General features: G+C 36.7%; 1 protein-coding gene and 1 long non-coding RNA gene across 2 annotated transcripts in view; both read left to right on the forward strand.

Moving 5' to 3' along the window:
• Positions 1-19446, forward strand: part of LOC144366028 (uncharacterized) — a 209686-nt gene that overhangs the window by 95622 nt on the left and 94618 nt on the right. The window lies entirely within an intron of this gene.
• The window catches only part of Sgk1 (serum/glucocorticoid regulated kinase 1), a 108645-nt gene that overhangs the window by 41329 nt on the left and 47870 nt on the right, over positions 1-19446 (forward strand). The gene's annotated exons all lie outside the window — the stretch shown is intronic.

Below are 19446 nucleotides of genomic sequence, written 5' to 3' on the forward strand. Positions count from 1 at the left end.
TTTACTGCCTTATAAATCCTCTGCCCTCCACCCATTGGTCTCCCCTTGCCCTAATCCCTGGCAACCATTGGTCTTTTTACTATCTCCATAAACTTGCTTTTTACAGAATGTTGTATAGAAGGAATCAGACAATGTATTTTACTAATTTTATGCTGTTCTAAGACTGATACACCAATGTGCTTATCAAATTCCTCATAAGTTGGGCTGGGGATATAGCTCAGTTGGTAGAGTGCTTACCTTGCATGCACAAGGCCCTGGGTTCAATCCTCAGCACCACAGGGAAAAAAAAAAATCCCCATAAGTTTTTAGTTTTTAGGCATATAAACTATTGATTTTTAGATGCTACAAAAAACCTATAGATTTGTAGCTACCACTGGAATTTTTAGTTAAACATGACTTGACCCATATACAAAGTGCTATTATCAACTTTTCAGTATTTTTTTAAAGTTTATATATACTCATATTTTTAATGATTAATTTTTCTCTGATACTCTAAGAGTTTCTGTTGTTGTTATTATTTGTGTTAATCTAAAAAAAAAAAAGCCAGATAACTGACTCATCTTGCAGATTTTAAAGTTTGAGATTGTTACTTAATTTATAACTTAATTAGCCTCATATTTACTTTTATTTTTTAAACAATTAGGTAAAATTTTCATTATCTTCATTGCCATTATATTGACATAAAATGAACCATTTAGGAGACACAGTATATTATTGCAAATTACAATGAATTGCAGGTGATCTCTGTAATACTATTTCAAGTCGATGCAGCATGAGATGACAAATGTTAATAACCATCACCCCTATTTTTAATGAGATAAACATATTCCAGAGGCAAAGTTGTTAAAAGATTGAAAGCATCAAATCTGAATTCCTTTTAACCCTGGATATATCATGCAATGTCTCCAAGTCTTTTTCCTCTGGAAAGTAGTACTTGCCTGTCTAGTCTCTAGGATTAGTGGAAGTTCAAAAGAGCTAATACATAAGAACCATTTCATAATTCATACAAGTGCTCTCCCATTGAGTTACACCCCTAGCCCTACATTTTACAACCTACAAAGTTCCATGCAAATATATGTCATTATTACTAATGTTTGTTGATTTGCATGTTATATGTGAATCAGACTTTGGCTCAACTCCAAATGGTCATAAAGGGCAATAAATAAATTTTTTTTTTTCTTGTGGTACTGGAGATTGAATCCAGGAGTGCTCTACTACTGAGCCCCACTGTAAACCCTTTCTATTTATTATTTTCAGTCAGAGTCTCCCTAAGTTACCAAGACTGACTTTAAACTTTCAATTCTCCTGTCCCACCCCACTGAGTTGCTGGGATTACAAGCAGGTGTGTGCCACCACACCTGGCTAATAAATAGATTTTAAATACAAAGGTTGGTGAACTTTTTCTGTAAAATGTTAGTAACATTGCTTCTCTGTCATCTATTCAGCTCTGCCCTTGTAGGGAAAGCAGCCATAGGGTAATTAGTATTTAAATGAATTGCCTGGCTATGTTCAAAGAAAATATTTATTTACAAAGCCTTGTGGCTAGTCCACTGGCTATAGTTTGCAGACCCTTGGAGTCTAGAAGAGTTTGCCAGTTCATTAGGATCTAAAGAGCCATTCATGATTTAAAGGCAGAAAGAAGGCCCTACATATTCTATACAGAGCACAAATGTCTAGTCTAAATATTTACTTGGGAACCTACTATCCTCCCCATTTGATAGGAACTGGGGATACATTAACGAATAAATGGACTTCCACGAGAGAGGAAACAATAAACAAGGAGCTGGAAGGAATTTAAAGCAGTGTTGTGTTTTATTCTTTTACTTTACCTGGAATAAGAGGTAAATCATTGAGAATCTCCAGTTTACAATGGATTACCTGGTTCTCAGATTTTGCTGGCTTTTCTCATAAGGTCACTACCAATCAAGAAGACTCTTATATATTAACAGTTAAAAAGTAAAACTGTGTTTCATGTTCCTATAGGGATAAAATGATGATATGGTTCCTCGAGAAAGTAGTTCTGTTCTTTTAAAAGTGAAGTTGTCAGGCTGGGATGTAGCTCAGTGGCAGAGCACTTGCTTAGCATGCACCAGACCCCTGTGTTCCAGTCCTCAACAACACACACTCACGTGCACACACACACACACACACACACACACAAACACACAAATAAGAAGAAAACTAAAAAGTAGAGTTGGGTGGCAAAAACATGGAGAGACAGTGAGGTGTTGGAGATGGTGATAGAAAGGGTATTACTTGGTAGGAAAAACCCCATATTAGTCTCTTGAAATCTTCTGGGGTCAATTTTTTTAAGCAAATCATTAATTCATCTTTCCCACTCCATGATCCCTCCTATAAAAATTGAGGTATTACATGCTCGATATTATATTTCTTTCTAGGAGTTATTTTTTTTTAATAGTTTGCAGATGTGATAGGATCTTTAAAAATCTTTCGTATAAGAAATAAGTTTATGTGCAAATTGTGTACTGGAGTTGGGCGACCTATATTTTGATGGCAGTTCTGTGCCAGATCAATGGATCAAGTGACAAAACCTCTCAAACATCACATGATAGGCCTAAGCTAAGTAAAACTCTTTTTATTATCTACAGTTGGAATTCAATGACCAACAAATGAAAATAAACTCCCTTTGATATATAAAAATAAAACATAGAAGGCTGGGGTTGTAGCTTAGTGGTAGAGCACTTGCCTAGCATGTCTGAGGCACTGGGTTCAATTCTCAGCACCACAAGTAAGTAAATAAAATAAAGGTCCATCAACAACTAAAAAAAAAAAAATTAAAAAGATAAAACATAGGAAAAATGAGATGAGGGTGAGAATGTTTTAAGTAAAATAAGAAAACAAAATAAATCACATCCTTTATAAATAATCGTGAGGTGTGATTTTTACAGTTTTCAAAAGAATGTATTTTAAATGCTACTTTCAATAGCCTGAAATCACTAAGAGTTAGGTCTTGCCCATAGTTGAGTTGGTGGTCTTCAACATGTTTTTCCCATGGAAGAAATTGAGGTATTTTTATTGCCAATAAATTGTCCAGAAGAAGAGAAATATTGTGATGTCACTGGCAGTGCTGTCTAAAATGGACTGTTTATAAATTAAACAGATCTTTCTGGGAATGAGATGGGAAAGATGGTAACTGTGACTATGAAAGCTGTTACTGAATAATGCATGCTAGTGGAATACAACTTGTAGCATTTGGTCTGCAATAAATTTATAGGCAGCAAAGAAATGGAAACCAAAGTAATTTTTCAATGGGTGCATGCTGACTAAACATGTTCACAAAATTCTAAATATACCAAATCTCTCACAGAATCTTCAATATCTGAATCAACCCAGACTGGAAGGCAAAAAATGAAAAAAAAAAAGAAATATTTTGGAGTGGATGTAGGGAATGAAATCCAAAGGTGGGGAAGCAATATAAATATCAGACAAAATGCAATGTAAGAAAAAAATATTGAAAAAAAAAAGAAATATTTTATATAGATGAAAGATTTTTACCAAGAAGATGAAGCATTCTATATGTCCTTCATATGAAAATATTTATAGCAACAACTAACAGAAATACAAAGGAACTGATAATTCATATACAGGATATTTTTAATTATACTTCTCCCAGAAATTACTAGTTCAAGACTGAGGGATCAAGGTGGAGTGCTTGCCTAGCAAGTGTGAGGCTCTGTGCTGGATCCCCAACACCACAAACACAAACACTAAAGAAGACTGGAAACACATAAGGGTATTTAAAAAAATCAAGATAGTAGAATGAATCAGACATAACTTTCCTATGTTCACATATGAATATACGACTAGTGAAATTCCACATCATGTACAACCACAAGAATGGGATACTAATTAGAATAAGTTATACTCCATGTATATGTAATATGTCAAAATACACTCTACTATCATGTATATCTAAAAAGAACAAATAAAAACTAAAATAAAGAAAAATATTAATTAACATAATTAACCAAAATCTGATTTTTGTAGAGATTTGTATCTAATAAACAAAGTATACATATTATTTTAAGCATAAATGGAGGAGTTGCAAAAACAGACCATAAGTTAGATCATGAAACATATCTTGTCAAATTCCAAAAAGGAAAAGTCATACAAGCCACACAATTTGATCACAGTTTGATAAAATTAGAAAGTAAGAGCAAAAATGAGGGTCAACCACCATCCCCAGCCAATTGATACACCTGGAATTGAAAATCACCATTCTTAATAACCCTGGGCTTACATAGAAAATAAAAGAAATTAAAAACTATTTTTAGTGTTTATAACACCACCAGGAAAATGCAAATTGAAACAATAAAATCCCCCATTTGTCTTTAATCTTTCAGTGACTGAATGTTGAATGATAATATTATGTTGGTTAAAAGTATAGGAAAAGAAGTGTTATTGGAATAGTTTTTTAGCAATGTTCCTCTATTAAAAATTTTAGAATCTCATACTTTTTGATTTAGCAAATCCATGTTTCCACATCTACCCTAGATAAACATTTGCTTATGTGATAACGGGGAGAAATAGAACAATATCCATTGCAATAGTGAAATACGGAAAAAATGGAAACATCAATGGTTAATAGAAGTGTAAATTCATAGGGATTGAATTACGGTTTGTACCTAATATAGGCTACCAAACAGCATTTACAAAGAAGGAGATATGCATGTGCTACCATATTCCAAGGTACATTAAACTAGAAAACCAAGTCAAAATGAATATGAATATGGCATTATCACATTTGTTTTTTTAAAAAAAACTTTATATTTCTTTATCCATGTCTTTTGTGGTGTGTGCATGTGTGTTTAAGTGCAAGTAAAAAGATCTAGAAGTACATCAGATCAAAATGGTGATAGCCATCTTCCAGGGATTAGAATAAGCAGGTAATGAAATGGGGAAAATTAATCAAGAGGGCTATATGTTGTTTGAATTTTCAAGACCATATTATTTGTGGGTTTGGGGAAATTGCTATGCCTACCAGGAGACCCACTGTAGACAGTAAATAGTTACAACTCCACCTCATTGGTTAGGTACCATCAGAGTTTCACCCCATGAGATTATTCCATCATTACGAAGAAAGACAGTGGAGAGAAATGGAAAACGCAATATTTATGTTCCCACAGCACCCTGATTAAACTCAGTCTGTCAATTAGCTTGCTCTGGCCCTGTGTGATATTGGTTTGGGTGCCCATTTATTTGCTAAGCTTCTTACAGTCATGAAATCCAAGGTGTTCATTTTCTCATCTCCTGCCAGGGCTTGCACACATATTATAAACTTAGTGTGCTCTTTTTTCTCTTTGCCTTTATTCACTGAAATTGGCATTTTGTTCATACAAATGTTTTTAACATGAAAAGAAAGAGAGATGAAGACAGAAAACTCTGCAGCCCATGCTGGCTGTAAAACCCGTGCATTCCAGAGGCTGGGTGCCAAGGGCTCACGGCTGATTCTCATTAAGTTTGCCCTCTCATATGGGATAGATTTGGCTGAGCAAGGATTTCCTGAGACTCCTGTGTCTGTCTTTCAATTGAAGGCAGCTTGGAAAGTGCTTAGTCAGCACCAAAGGCTGAAGCCAGGGCACTGTGTGCCGTTCTTAAGGACTAGTAAAGTCAGAGTCCTCTGGAAGGAATCAGGCAGTTTAGTTCTGAACCACTTTACTACAAACAGTTGATGTGATTAAATGTAAGGTCACTGCCTCTTCCTCTCCTCCACAATTTAGCAAAGGCAATCATAGAAGACACTTTTAATTAAATAGACTTCACACAATTCTGGGCTGGAGTCCGGGTCCCTCCACTTACTCAGCATTACAGATGCCGCATCTTCATCTGTCAGGCTGCCAGTACTCAAGGTGTATTGCATCTTCATCTCTCTTCTCCAAATTGTTGAGCGGTTCCTTTGAAGCCCAGGAATCTTGGAAGGGAAATGGTCAGCTGGGGAATAGTTTCCATACTGACTTCAATATCGTTTTGAGTTTTTCTGATCTTTCTTAAAAAGATGCTATAAAAAATATACTTAAATCAGCCAGATGGCTTTATAGCTTTCTGGTTTCTTTTAATTTACACTATAATTTTTTGAAGCCTCATAGAGATGAAAATAACAGTGCTTTAAATTGCCTTCTTCCCCCAGTTTTCTGCCTTTAACATGAGTGTTATGGTCCCAGGGGCAGGAAGGGCTGCTGATTTCTGAACTTGTCACCCACAAGTGTGCTAGTTCTTCACAAATTTCTTCCATATTATCCTTAAGACAGTACTCTTCACATACAACAAAAGGTCAGCACACTCAGGGAGGGACAAGCAAATGCCCTTTGCTTTTGCTTTGTATACCTGGAATGTGACCAAGTAGATGACATTCTATCCAGACTCAGAAAACCTGAGCTCTGCATGCCATTGGCAGTTCACATGACCTTACACAAACTACCTGACCTCCTGAGGCTCACCTGCAAGAGAAGATAGCACTTCCTGCTTCACTGGGCCATTAACAGTACATGACTTAAACCAGAGTACACATGTGTAGAAGCTCTTAAAATATAGACATATAAAAAGCATTTGAAATATAGCTAATTGGCAAATAACCTAAGGGCACTTAGAGTTAAAAACAGTTCAGAACAAGTGAATCCAAAGCAAACATCACATTTCCAGCTTTCCTAATACACACACACACACACACACACACACACACACACACACACACACATATATATATAATATATATATAAAATAAAAATAATACCTAAAAATAATGTCTTGAGAAATATTTAAAATAATTAATTAACTTGCTCATTAACATAGCAAAAATCCCTATAGCTTCTATTACCAATATTTACCAGTATATTATTAGTGTAAACAGAATTGGAAAAAAGATCATTTAATCTCAAAAAAAAAACTTGCATTTTTTTTTCTCTAGAAAGTGAGCATTTACAAATATATGTTTATTCCCAGGGGTATATAAAACAGAGGAAACTATTGATTTCTCTTTGAGTCTTTAGATTTTTTTTTTTCCTTTGGTCTACAGTAATTGAAAATGTACTAAGTAAACCTTCAATTCAAGCAATTCTTTTTGGATAAGAGCTGTAAAATGATTACCTTGTTATCCTATAATTTCTAGGAGCTATTGGTTAGCTAAAATGTCCATTTTCAGATTTCATACATCTTTTAATATAAATCTACTTTATTTATATAAGTCTTGACTTTTTCCATGACTTAAAAGTTATGAAAGAATTTTTATAACAGCATTATTGATACCTTTAATAATACCTTTAGGGGCTGAGGCTGTGGCTCAGAGAGCGCTCACCTAGCACGTGCAAGGCCTTGGGTTCAATCCTCAGCACCACATAAAAATAAATAAAATAAAGAATCTTGTGTCTAGTTACAACTAAAAAATTAATATAAAAAAGTAATACCTTTAAAAGTAATTTCATTTTATTGTACACCTACTGTTTTTATTATTGTGTGTTCTATTTTTCTTCATGTATATTCGAGTTTTTGTTTGTTTGCATGATTGTTATTGTATATAAGAGATAGTAAAGCTACATTTTCTTCATTTAACATTAGACACTTTCATACATTGTAACATAAATTCAATAATTATGATTACAGTTAACATTGCATCAGATTGATATGTTATATAACTACCGACCTATTAGCTCTTTCTTTTTATTAATTGTGTTCTTTTTTGGATAAGACTGCAAATTATAGGTTTTTTACTCAATTTGAATAACCTTAGGATAAACTGAACCTTAGTATAAATTCCCAGGAATGGAGTGGTTTGAAGATAATAATAGTGCTTGTCAAAATACTTTCCAGACCAATTTGGAAAGAGCTGAATAAACAACAATGCTACCAACATTGTATGAATGAATCTATTCCATTAGCACTTCCCTGTTGAAAGTGGTGGCATGCTTCAATTTTTGTTAATTTCATTAATTGAAACATCTTTGATTTAATATAAATTTCTTCGATTATTAGAATTGTTAAGAATATTTACATTTTTAATTTATTGCTTATAATTCCTTGTGAAAATTATTTTTCTGTTTTGCCTCTGTGTTAAAATTTTGCAGTTATTTTCATAAATGAAAAATGAATCACCCCCCGACACACTCACCACCACCACCAATACTGGAGATTGAAACCAGAGGCACTTTACCATTGAGGTGCATCACCAGCTCTTTTTTTAAAAATGTTGAGACAGGGTCTCAGTAAGTTGCCCAGTCTGTCCTGATACTGGGGAAACTGGAAATCCATAAGTAACAAGATGAAATTAAACCCCTCTCTCTCACCATGCCCAAAATCAAGTCAAAATGGATCAAAGACCTAGGAATTAAACCAGAGACACTATGCCTATTAGAAGAAAAAGTAGGCCCAAATCTCCATCATGTCTGATTAGGGCCCTACTTCCTTAATAAGACTCCTATAGTGCAAGAATTAATATCAAGAATCAATAAATGGGATGGATTCAAATTAAAAAGCTTCTTCTCAGCAAAAGAAATAATCAGTGAAGTGAATAGAGAGTCTACATCCTGGGAGCAAGTTTTTACCCTTTGCAAATCAGACAGAGCACTAAATTCTACGGTATATAAAGAACTCAAAAAGCTAAACACCAAAAAAAATCAAATAGCCCAATCAATAAATGTGCGGGGGAACTGAACAGACACCTCTCAGAAGGTGATATACAATCAAACAACAAATATATAAAAAAATGTTCAACATCTCTAGCAATTAGAGAAATGCAAATCAAAATTATGCTAAGATTTCATCTCACTCCAATCAGAATGGCAGCTATTAAGAATACAAACAATAATAAGTGTGGGGCTGGGGATGTGGCTCAAGCGGTATCGAGCTCGCCTGGCATGCGTGAGGCCCAGGTTCGATCCTCAGCACCACATGCAAACAAAGATGTTGTGTCCGCCGAAAACTAAAAAATCAATATTAAAATTCTCTCTCTCTCTCTCTCTTTAAAACAACAATAAGTGTTGGAGAGGATGTGAGGGGAAAGGTACATTCATACATTGTTGGTGAGACTGCAAATTGGTGCAGCCAATATGGAAAGCAGTATGGAGATTCCTTGAAAAGCTGGGAATGGAACCACCATTTGACCCAGCTATCCCACTCCTCGGTCTATACCAAAGGACTTAAAAACAGCATACTACAAGGACACAGCCACATCAATATTTATAACAGCACAATTCACAATAGCTAAACTGTGGAACTAACCTAGATTCATCAATAGATGAATGGATTAAAAAAGTGGTATAAATGCACAATGGAATATTATTCAGCAATAAATTAGAATACAATCATGGCATTTACAGGTAAATGGATGGAGCTGGAGAGTATAATGCTAAGTGAAATTAGTCAATTCCCAAAAACCAAATGCTGAATGATTTCCCTGATATAAGGAAGCTGATTCATAGTGGGATTGGGAGGGGAAGCATGGGAGGATTAAACAAACTCTAGGTAGGGTAAAGGGGTGGGAGGGGAAGGGAGAGAGCATGGAGGTAAAAAAAATTGGTGGAATGAGATGGACATCATGACCCTAAGTACATGTATGAAGACTTGAATAGTGTAAATATACTTTATATACAACCAGAGATATGAAAAATTGTGCTCTAAATATGTAATATGAATTCTAATGTATTCTGCTGTTATATATAACAACTTAAAATTTTAAAAAAGAAAATAAATAAATTAAAAATGAATCCTCCCCACCAATACTGGAGACTGAAACCAGAGGCACTTTACCACTGAGCTGCATCACCAGCCCTTTTTTAAAAAATATTGGGACAGGGTCTCAGTAAGTTGCCCAGGTTGGAGTAGCTGGGATTACAAGTGTGTGCCACTGGATCCTGAATTATTTCTATGTAGATTTTAATTCTCTCTTAATCCTACCTATGGCAATTTTTTTTTCTGATTCTGAGTTTTGTTTATTAAATTCACAAAAATGAACTAGATCTGGTATCCTTACTGTTAGAGAAATATCTGTGTTAGCTGAAAGCTAAATAAAGTACATTATCTTTCTCCCCCAAAGAAACTGAGCAAGCAAGCCCTTGTTCCCAACAGAATATTGCATGTGAAAGGATTCAAGCAAATCCAGCTTGCTTTCTGTCCCACGGGCACATTCTGTGACTGTCCAGGTAACGAGTAACCAGGAAGCTGCATCCCTCTCTTCCAAAAGTATTGTGTGTTTCCAGTCCTGTTTTCTGGGCCTATTAGAGCCAGTAGGGCACCTCCTTCAAATTTAATGCTACTCTTCTCTTCCAGAGGTGAGGGCTGGGAACCTAGAGAGTTCTCTTTGGATCCAGGATGGAGAGGAGATAGTAGGGATTCTGGGTCACTCTCTCATCTCATCCCTCTAGGCGAGGACCAAACAATTGCTTTACCTACCAAGCAGCACATACCTCTGCTGTATTTAGAGGCATGATCTAAGTCATAAATTTTAGGATGAGGACTTCGGGGTAAAGCAAGCTTATGCCTGCACCCATAGCTCTGTTCCTTTCTATTATGTAAGCTCTCCTACGAGTTACATCCCACGAATATGCCACGTTCCCAGCAATGAGTCTGGAAAGGGATACGGAACTTCATCCAGACTACTTAGGCTATAAAATATTCTAGGAAAACGATTCCCTATCCTCTCTGGGAAATCTCTTGCCAGTGGTTATACTCACCATTGGGGTTGAGCATATTTTGTTGGCTTTTGTTGTATGTAACCCAATCTTTCCTGCTTCTAATTAAATTTATTCCTTTTAGTATAGTTCTTCCCAGAAACTATATGGCTGATTTCCACTAAAATAATATCCATTTTTAGTAATTTTGAGATTTTTAAATTTTTAAAAGAAGACTTTTTACAAACTACTAAAAATCTATAAACAAGAACAGAATTTAAGGGATAAAGCAAAGTTGGATTACATGTCACTTGATTTTTTTTTTGTCATTGTTTCTCTCATTTTCCACAAAATTTATAATTATTTTTTTCAGTTTGGCTGTTCATTGAAATGATAGAATTTAATTATCAAGAAACGTCTCTATCTGGGTGCAGTGGCACACGCCTGTAATCCCAGCAGCTCAGGAGGCTAAGGCAGGAGGATTGCAAGTTCAAGGCTAGTCTCAGCAATATAGTGAGGCCCTGAGCAACTTAATGAGACCCTGTTTTAAAATAAAAAAGGCTGGGAGATGTGGCTCCATGGTTAAGGGCCCCTGGGTTCAATCTTCAGTATCAAAAAAAAAAGAAAAGAAAAGAAAAAGAATATCTTTATACTGTAAACTCCCATATGGAGAACAAGTTAAACAAAAATATGAAGAGTTTGAAGAAAGTTGTAATAATAATTTCTTAGAATAGTATAACTTAATCTAAAATTTACCTTTGGGGACCTGAAAAGACTCTTCCTTTAAGTCTTCTGAAGAAAAGGAAATAAAAGTTATGAATATTCCCTTGATATTTTTCACTCACACAAAGTAAATTGCTTCTCATTCTCTCTGCTTCCACAGAGAGCTTGGATGAACACCTAAGTGTACTGAGATACACATTTCCCCCATAGTATTCAGGGTAAAGCAGTCATTCTATTTTCAATAGTCTCTGACATCAGATTCCCTAGTCTTTGTGAACTAGTAAATAAATCAAACTATTTCTAGGTAAGATTCTAGCAAAACTTAATTTGTATGACACCATCTCTTGGAAGAATTATCAAAACCAACAGAAATACACTGATAAATAGCTCAACTCTATTCCACATTAGATCAAACTAACTTATCGACCACGAGTAGCAGCCACTGGTATAAAAACATATTAACAAAGTCTTTGAAGTCCAGCCAGATTCCACAGCCTGTTCCCTATAATTTTACTTTACTTTTCCAATGTCCATCAGCCTTGATAGCTATAAATACACAAGTCTAGTCTCAATAAACTTGTCATTTATTTTGGTGGATATTTCCTGTTGTTTTCCTTATAGGTTGGGTTTTAAATGACTATTTTAGAAGATTCACTTAGATTTCTAAATCCAAGGAAAAAATGCAAGAATTCAGCACCTCTGGCCGTTTTAGATAAGCAACAGATAAGTGGCTCCTTAGTTAGGTAACACAAAGAACAGAGGTTATAGGTCTTTGCAGATTAGAAAATGCTAAATGCTGAGGGCCATTACCAAGTAGGAATGACGCATCGAAATTTCCTTGCCAAGCGTACCCCATGCTGCTTAGAGGACATTCGATGGGACATTGCATGCATGCTTTAATAAGGTGACCTTGCTCAAGGACCAAGGCGGATCCGGGTTTAGAGCTGATCAGGTTTGAGGAAGTAACCGGCTCCTTGAGTTTAAGGCGTTGCCAGTTTAAGATAATGGGTTTTAGGGAAGTTGGAAGTTGAAGATTATTGCTGGGATTAGGGTGTTCCTGCTGCTTGTTCCCGTTGAGTTCTCGTGAGATTAAAATAGGATTTGGAGAGAGCCTCGTGGAGTAGGTGAATTGTGCGGGAGACTGCAGAACGCGATTGCCCCTGGACCTGTGTGGAGGCGGTGTGAGAGCGGGAATAAAGAATTGCTGTTTGAACCTACGAAGCTGTGTGGTGGCTCATGATTCTGGTGCCAAGTCGAGACATTGGCTTTGGCAGCTAAATGTATTAACTTGGGAGTAGCAAAGGAAGGAAAATAAAGAAGGAAATTGATGACAGTTACATTTCTCTTTTTGGTTTAGAATTCCATGTATCAGCAGCTAAAACAAACAAATCTGATATCAGCATGAGGACAGATCTCTGAGGTAGTGACCATTTACCTATGTGACATGGTAACAAGGACATCAGGGTGCTGAATCCCATTCCAGCCTATAATAGAGTCTTGGTTGGTTCTCTCAAGTGTTGTTCATTGAGAATTTCTGTTGTAGATTTGGCAGTTAGTACCTCATGCAGTGCTTCCAGGAGAGGGAGAGGTACTGGTAAGGAGCCAGCCAGCCATGTGCTCAGTGATAAGTGCTACCACAGTGGAAGGTCTGGAAGGCTCAGAAGAGGGTCCTCGGGCTACCATTTGGAAGCCAATCACGCCTCCCCAGAAGAAGAGAGATCTAAGCAAAGAGGTGAAGAATGAATATATTAACAAAGTAGGGAAGGGTGAGAAAAAGACGAACAGACAAATAAACAAAGGCCTGGAGTCCTGGAATGCCATGGTAAATTGAAAGTCAGGAAAATGCAGCTCAACGGGAAAATAGAGTTCAGATCACTAAGGGTTTTCACAAAAGTCATTTAAAATATTTTTTTCTACTATACTTAGGAAATGAGGATTCATTTAATGTTTCAATCACCAAAACTATATCAATAGGAATAAAAAGTAGATGAGAGACAGAGTTGAATTCCAGAAATTCTTCCATTGGAGATTTATGGCTTTGGATTAAGGTTTATGGCTCTGACCCCGTTAAGGATGAAATATGCTTGAGATTTAACACAATGAGCTTGATTCTTGTTTTACAAAGACAAATACAGATTCCAGATTTGAGAAAGGATAAGATTAATTGAAGAACTCTCAGCACTAAAATGGAAAAAAAATATTAAAAGAGGCATTGAAACAACAAACGAACTTTATTTACTATGTTTGTTATTACTTATTGACTGATGGGAAATTTTAAATGAATTTAAAAGCTTCTCAGAAAATGGTAGGATGAGGGGAATAAAAAGGAAGGGAGGGGAAACCTTTCAGGTATGACTTAGTTGAATACAGGGTAGCCTCCACTTTATGCTTGACCTGAGAACTCAGCCTACCTCGATCAGTTAGGAGTTTCTCTGTTGAGATTTGTTAAAGATGAGTAAATAAAAAGTCTTTAAAAAGGCAGGAGAGAGCAGATGTTTTTAAGATGCTTCTCCACATGGTTTTATGGGGGAATAAGTTATTGGTCTTATATCAATGTTGAATGTACTTTGAGTGACACTTGTTAATTTAAAGAATGGACTTGTATACTCCCTTGCCTAATCTCACAGACTAGATATTTTTAATTGACTAAGAAGATTTTTTCTGATATTCCTTGGGTTTGAAGGGGCCTTGGCCTTTTATCACAGTTTTATAATGCCCCTATACTAATCAGACCCACAGACTCTGATATACATGATGAAATAAATAGCAATGTTTAAAGAAGTGGGGGGTTTTGAGCAATATTTAGCCTCTGGAAAATGCAAAGTTTCAATTTTCTTCATAGTTGAAATAGTAACAGCTGTGAGAATTCTGCTGTTTATCTAAGATATGAACAGAAGCCATAGGCTGTATTTCATGCATTAAGACTAAAAGCTGTATTTATTTTCATAAAGTATCATAATGGATCAGTAATGATTATTATGGATTATAATATTTATTTAGACAAGTCAGAGATACCAAGTAAAAAAGGCATTTAAAGTAAAAATGGCATAGACCATTTTGCAAATGCACAAGCTGAAATTTTCTATAATTTCAGTGAATAGCATAGATTGTATGACAGAGTTGGCTCCCATTTCCATTTTCATGGCTTATAGATCAGTGACATGACTCATGAGTCTCAGGCGTGGTGCCACAATCTAGCACCTGCTTTCCCAATCAGTCAAGTTACATTCATATCTAAACACAAATAACTGCATTATTAACCTCAGTCACAAAAATTATCTTTCAGTATTGAGAGGAGGTGCAAGTTCAAGCTAACAGGGTTCATTTCCTCCTTGTGACACATACCATCCGCTTAATTCATAAAAACAGTACTATTTTTTTTTTCTGTTCAACATCTCAAACGTGGTGAATGCCATTTTGAGTCCTGTCTTTGTGGCTTTGTGTGGGCCACATATAGGCAAATTTTGCAAAAGTCCACAGCAGGTGTGACTTTGAACTAAGGCCATGTGACAAGCAGTAGCATGTCACCCTAACCTCATTTTGGGGAAATCCAAGCTTCACAATTGCTAAACAGGATGTTTCGTAAAAAGGGATTTTCCCCTCTGTAAAAAGGGAAGATTTTGCTTCCCTTTTTTTTTAGCACCTTTACAGTACCAAAGTATTCTCAAAACAGTTACCCTGTCCTGGGTGAGTGGATGGAGATGGGGGATGAGGAGGAGAGGTGGACTGGAGTATTGGAGAATGGAAGAGGCAGGAAGAATGTCATGTCTCCAGGCATGTTACTTGCTATTACCCAATATTTAGGGGGAAAAAAAAAGATTACTGGCCCTTGTATGTGTACAAGCTTTGACATTTACCTGCTGTATCTTTGAGTCTTCCAGTCTATTAAATTAACAACACAGACTTAACAGAGCTGCTGGGAGGTTTAAATGAGAGAAGGTCTGCACACAGACATGATTTTTTTCTGCTTTCATCTCCCCTGTTCTACACCAGTTTGCCCACCCTGGAAACTCTAACGAGCCTGAACTATGTGTGATGTGCTCAGTCTCCTACTGCCCATTACATTGCCAGGGGGGTTTGCCGGAAACGATATTTATTAATCTTAAGCCTGTGTCCTATAAAAAGAGAATTTAAAAAGAGGTAGAGATTTTAAAGCAAGAACACCCCTGAATAAGCTTGTGCCAGTGTAGCTTTTATAGAACAAACGAGACTTGTTCCAGTCAGGGCACTGATTTCTAAGACATGTTAAAATTGTCTCATTTCCCTATCTCTTTACCTAAAACGGTGGGAAAATTGGAGTAAAGATCTTTTAGTTAGCCTTTGTCTACAACAAAAATTTGAGGATTGCCATCCTTGTTCTAAAGGTTATTTGCCCTAAATATCTATTTTTTTTTTAAAGAGAGAGTGAGAGGAGAAAGGAGAGAGAGAGAGAGAGAGAGAGAGAGAGAGAGAGAGAGAGAGAGAGAGAGAGAGAGAGAGAATTTCCAACATTTATTTATTTTTTTTTAGTTCTTGGCGGACACAACATCTTTGTTGGTATGTGGTGCTGAGGATCGAACCCCGGCGGCACTCATGCCAGGCGAGCGCGCTACCGCTTGAGCCACATCCCCAGCCCTAAATATCTATTTTTGACAGACCTCAAAGAGTATTTGTCTAATCCACATGGTAACCTGAAATGTTTTCATAGAAAACAACTTGGGGGCTAGGGACATAGCTCAGTTGGTAGAATGCTATGCCTCACATATACAAGGCCCTAGGTTCAATCCCAGTGCACCCCCTCCCCCCCAAAAAAAAGAAAGAAAAAGGAAAATGAGGCAACTGGGATTTTATCCCACAGAATTGCAGCCACCTATGGAAAGGCAAATTGTTGATATAATCTCCGGAGAAAGCATCTCAAGCACCTTACTTTTAATTCAAGGACAAAATCTCTGCCTAGAAGACTAAACTATTATGGCCTAAAAATAAATAAAACCACAGCCCCTAGAGTTTTCAAATTTGGTATTATTTATTTATTTATTTGCAGTACAGAAATTGAACCCAGGAGTGCTCTACCACTGAGCTACATCATCAACCCTTTTTATTCTGAGACAGAGTCTCACTAAGTTGCTAAGCCTGGGCTTGAACTTGTGATCTTTCAGCCTCAGCGTCGGGAGTCACTGGGATTTCACACATGTGCCACCATGGATGGTAGTTCTATTATTTTAAACTTTAATCTCATCAAGACTTAATTTCCTTCACCTGTGTAGATAAACATAGAGTTTTAAAAATATAGGTAACAATTACTTAGAGATTGATGACCAACATCATGAATTTTTGAGAACAAGCCACGTAGCACAATTCATTAGCGTAGGATTAATGAATACTTATAAGAATTTCCATTAAAGAATAATTATTGGAAAATCACCAATGATCTAATTTTTGTTTGCGGGGCAAGGGATACTGGGACTGAACTCAGGGCCATTCAGCCACTGAGCCACATCCCCATCCCTATTTTGTATTTTATTTAGAGACAGGATCTCACTGAGTTGCTTAGCACCTCACCATTGCTGAGGCTGGATTTGAACTCTCAATTCTCCTGTCTCAGCGGAGCTGCTGGGATTATAGGTGTGCACCACCACAGGCAGCTAATTTTATCAAGTATAATATTTTAAAACTGTAAGGTACAATAAGAATATTTCCATAGGCCATAATGAATTGTCCCAATTTTATCATTTATATTTATGCTTTATCATTTATAAGTGTGCTTCCAACTCAGACAATTTACAAATAAAGTTAATTGTTATTGTATTAAATATAGGCATATATTATTTATTATTTGGCCATCATTATTCATCCTCTATTTCCTATGCCAGAAAGCAAAAGCTAACTATGGAAAAGTACTGATGATAACACATAAGACGTGAAATCACTTTAAGATTTTTAAAATATTATTTGAAATATCTATTCAGACTGTCATTGTACAATCTAGTTCACACTCAAGGACAAATTATAGGTTTGAACATTTTCAAAAAATTCTCAGTGTTCAAAGGGCCACTGTACCCCAACTTTTTAAGTCCCTCACTTTTACTCCTCTCAAAATACCATCAACATGGAGTTGCAGAGACGTCTCTATTGCATTGCCGCCATATCATCTCCTGCTCTTGTCTTTCCATTTGCTTCATAAGCAGCAGCTCCTCACAATCACGTTTCCCATAGGTTTCAAAGTCCCTGGCCTATCCTTTTTCTCACTCAGTCTATCATTAATCTCCTGTTCTCCCTTCCCTCTGAACTATTGTCAATAAACTACATTAAATCTAACTCTCCTCAACCCTTCGTGCTGCCCTCTCATCTTATGCAGAAAAATGTTTCTGGCATTAAAATGGTCTATTGGCCACGAGAGCTTTGAGAGAGTCAGGTTAGATGTTTCACAACCCTCATTTAGGTAAGGTGCTATATAAATCTGCAAGAGGAAAGAACCTAAGTGTTTCTCACCTACCTGGACCAAAAACCTGGTTAGGAAAGGGCTGCTTTAACTGAGATTTGACTTCCTACCAAAGATGGCACTTCTTCTCTGACACCCTCAAACAAAAATGGCTTCTTCTCTAGTCTCTGCCTCAGGGTTTGGAGCTTAGCAAGCACTCTTATAGATTTTCAGAATGTCATCAACTCTGCTCACCCACAAACACCCTTCCCTTGCCTTTTATTGTCTTCAATTACTAACCTCTAAGAAGCTTCTTCATTTTTTTAATCATTTTGGTGCCTGAAGTAATAGTTTTCCTCTCTTCTCTTCCTAAGCAAATATACTATGCACATTCATGATTCAATTAACCATAACAATAGTAGTAATAATGATACCTAAAATATCAGTTTTTAATGTCTACCAAGGACCAATAAATATCTTTAACACTTGATATGCATTATCTTATTTAATCACCACAAGCATTGTACAAAAGAGAAATTATTTTCAATTTACTCATGAGAAAAAAAAATTATTTAACAAGTCCAAGGATATAAAGGACATTTAAGAGCACAACCAGGATTTGAAGCTGAATTCAATAGACTAAAATATCTTTCACTATATTTTAGCTACTCAAACTCTTTCACCATACCTCTCTAGCTCTTGTCTCCCAGATGGATATCTACTGGCCAAGTCGTTTGTTAGGTCTTAGGATTTTTCTAATTGGCTCCATCTCTAAGTGTTTTTGTCTGTCTGTTTTGTCCACCTCACTTCCGTCAGGATCCCTGCCCTCATTCTTCATCATGCCCTCTAGACATTCCCCTTACCCTGCTGCTCTTCATCCTGTAGCCACCATCTTGACCTGCTGAAGCCACACATCCTACCTTCCTCTATCCAAGATTCTTTCGGTGGTTGTAATGTGGGTCAGACCCAGCAGGTAGTCTGCAGGTAGCTTAGAACAGGAATGACACCTTAGTTTTCTGACAGCATAATACACATTTCTCATCATTTGAGAAGTCATCTCTGAGTTCAGCCTTCTTCCCCAATGGTCTGATGCCATCCAGCAACTTGCTGTCCTGGAGCTGGCTTCAAATGTTTGCTTTCATTTCTTGTTCCTTAGTAGTCCTTTCTCTCTGTACTTAGAATGTTTTCTGTAAAATCACAAAGTGATGGAATGTTAGGATCAGAAAGGGCATAAATTTCATGCACTTCGGCCCTTTCATTTTACAGATGTAGTACTGAGTCTTGGAGGAGCCCAGAGTCTGACATTATCAACAGAGATTAAGGAAATATTAAACAAAGGTAGCAGATTTACCCCATGCCATTTCCCAAAGGATTGGTTTTACGAATATTTCTCATCTGCTGGGTTGTGGTGGACTTAGATCCAGATCAGCTCGTGAGCACTTTGTGCACATGTATCTCTCTTGATCACTCACCAGTTGAGAAGTTGGTGTGTTATCAGAGGGAAGTGCAGCTGACTGCTTTTCATAGCAGCACAATAAGTTTCTTTCTGTTGGGTGGGACACTTTGTCCAGATTTCCTTTGTACCAGATGGCTGGCCCCCAAAGGTCCCAAAGCTCCTGGGATCATTAGGATTCCAGATGTGCTTGCTTCTGTAGATCTGGGGGAGTGTTATGGTACTTCTCTTGTCGCCAAGTTCAGCTGCAA

Source organism: Ictidomys tridecemlineatus, chromosome 8, assembly GCF_052094955.1.
Source record: "Ictidomys tridecemlineatus isolate mIctTri1 chromosome 8, mIctTri1.hap1, whole genome shotgun sequence".
Classification (NCBI taxonomy): Eukaryota; Metazoa; Chordata; class Mammalia; order Rodentia; family Sciuridae; genus Ictidomys; species Ictidomys tridecemlineatus.